The sequence below is a fragment of the Xenopus laevis genome, chromosome 7L, assembly GCF_017654675.1.
Source record: "Xenopus laevis strain J_2021 chromosome 7L, Xenopus_laevis_v10.1, whole genome shotgun sequence".
Lineage (NCBI taxonomy): Eukaryota > Metazoa > Chordata > Amphibia > Anura > Pipidae > Xenopus > Xenopus laevis.
Window position 1 is genome coordinate 52,361,452 of NC_054383.1, and position 2,911 is coordinate 52,364,362.

General features: G+C 37.1%; 1 pseudogene; it reads left to right on the forward strand.

Moving 5' to 3' along the window:
- The first annotated feature begins 717 nt into the window (after window positions 1-717).
- LOC108696989 lies at window positions 718-2,911 on the forward strand (annotated as a pseudogene).

The following is a 2,911-nucleotide window of genomic DNA, read 5'->3' on the forward strand; positions in this document are numbered from 1 at the left end:
GACCCCTTTTGGATACCGCGAACTTGGTAAACTGTCAAGGCAACCAAATGAGTAGATCTTTGCCTGATTTAGACCACTGTTGGCTAAACTGAGATAAAGTGGTCATTTGAACAGCAGGCTGAAGATTGAGCCTATTCAGACCTGTTAGTAGAGGATCTCTAACTGCTGATATCACAGGAAGGCTCAAAGCGCAAGACTGCAATGTCAAATTTCCTAATCTAATCTTTATCATAGATTAAAGCATAGTGTTTAGGTTTCAATGTCCACTTTTATGTTTCACAGCATTTGAGTCACCAGTTGCTTATGTAACAGGGGGCCCTTAAGGGTAAGGCCACACGAGGAGATTCAGGGAGATTTTGTCGCCTCGTCTTTTGAGCGACTATCTCCCGGAACTGCCTCTGCGTTTTTCCCCATAGGTTACAATGCGAAGTCGCCTGCGCTAATGCACATGCGGCGATGCGTTTTCTATAGTCGCCTGAAGTTGCGAGGCAACTTTAAGTAGCTACTTAACTTTGCATTATCATTTTTCTGATGTGTGCCATGGTTGTCACATCTCTGTATTCACATGGATGTGAAAACAGTTCCAGATAAAGGGAAACACACCAATATGCAGAAAAAAAACATGAATATTAAAATAAATATTTTATTTGACCCTGCTTGTGTTGGTTGAGGCCTTAGTGTCTAATATTTTTCTGCTGTTTGTGAAAAAAATCTTTGATGGGGGCAGTGGTTGCTCCGTTGACTTTCCTTTGTGGCCCTCTGCGCATAACAGCTGCATGGTACACAGCTGGAATTGTAGGGGGGTCTTTCCAATGTGGCTATGTGTGCACCAAGGAAGAAGTTTCTAAATATGGGAGGACCTCTTGGGGTTGGTCTGGGACTCGTCCTTGCCCCCTCCATAGGTAAGTACAAATACCTGTGTTGCTCTCCTTTGTCTTTCTTGTTTGTTACTTTTCTTACTTTCTTTTATGCCATTCAGCATAGTTTTATGTATGTGTATTTTATGTTTTCATTCTCTTTATTTTTCAGAATAATATTTTTTTAAAGCACACTTATCTATCAAACTAACTTTGTAATGTAATGACTTTGCATCTGGACACATTAACGGAACAGTTCAATGTAAAAATAAACACGGGGTAAATAGATAGTCTGTGCAAAATAAAATAAAAAATGTTTATAATATAGTTTGCCAAAAATGTAATCTATAAAGGCTGGAGTGAAAGGATTTCAAACATAATAGCCAGAACCGAACTTCCTGCTTTGTCAGTTAGTCAGTAACTTGAAAGGGGGGATGGGCACATGGGACATAACTGTTTACTTTTGTTCCTTAGCATGCAGGTCAGATTCAAAAGCAAACGTTTACCTATATGGTCCCCATCAAGTCTTTATTTTTGTATAATGAAAGAATACACAATTCTAAGCATATTAGATGAATGATATATATGAATTAAACATTTTCACTCATTTTAATGTTATTTGCAAATGTAATATCAACTGAACGCATTTCTGTTAGTCTATTACAGTTCCATCCTTTCTTTCCGGACTACTCCAACCATTGCAGCATTGTATTGATAGTCATTCCTCCTTGTGTCAAGACTCCAGTTACCATATGCCTTGCATGTCCTGAGACAGACCTGCAAAGAGAAAGATATAAAAAGAGAGGCAAGGTATTTTGAGAACTGGAGTGTTGGCTGGAAGAGAACACCTTGCCTTGTTTTTATAGGCAAACTGAGAAAGCAATAGAAAATCACAAATATAATCTTCTTTCAAAATACAGTTTCATTTACAAAAGACTGTAAAATAAATTATACTTTTTTAATTAATATACTGTGTGGAAATCCCTTTAATTAGCAATAGCATGATATGACATAGTTGAGCCAAAAGGAGTCTTTAATTATCCTACATATTACAACACATTATTATGTTTTTGCAGTGCATCCCTTCCTTCAACCTCTGCTTTTGGTGCTGCCCTTTACTCCATTGCCATTTATGGGGGCTTAGTTCTTTTTGGCATGTTTCTTCTCTATGATACCCAAACAGTTATCAAAAGAGCTGAAACCTATCCAATGTACGGTGTAGCAAAATTTGACCCCATAAATTCGGAAGTATTCACAATTATTTTAATTGTAAACTGTTACAGAGAATCCGTACATTATTTAAGACTGGTAAGGAAGATTTTTTCCACTTATGGCCACTAGTGTATTGGAGGTATAAATATTTGCTCTTGTAATACCCAAAATGAGTTCAATCACACACATTTTAGGTAAATCACTCAAGTTTTGAGCACAGGTGTTATCATCAGTTGCCATGGTGAAATGGTACATAGGCAACAATATCTGTTGATCTTATTTTTTAAACAGTACATTATCAAGAGAGACTGCTCTTTAATGCTTATGAAAGCACAACATGTGGAAGTATTGACTTATAGGCTGTCATTTAATGTTTTCTATACCACCACCTCCCCACATAATTTGTGATTATTGCTTTGATAAACTTTTACTGAATCCCTGAACAATGTATAGGCACAGGGAATACTTTTCCTAATGTTTTTTTCCTTAATTCTTCTGCAGGTGCTTCTGAATTTACACTGCCACACTGAATATCTTTATACGAGTAGCCATGATGCTGGCTGGAGGTGGAAACAGGCGAAAATAAATCAGTGCTCTGTCATCATTTTATATTAATTGCTTGCTCGAAGCAGTTTACTCTCCTCACGGATGATGAATGCATACAGATAAAACCATCACAACAAAATTATGCTTGCAATGGGACTGCTGTCTGACAATTTTCTGAACTCTCCTGCCTTTAAATAAACACTCAGTCCTAGTACATATGATCAAAGCAAAGAATGAGGGTAAAAAGCAGCATGTTCATCAGCTTTTTTTTTTTTTTTAAACCTTACTGCTTGTTG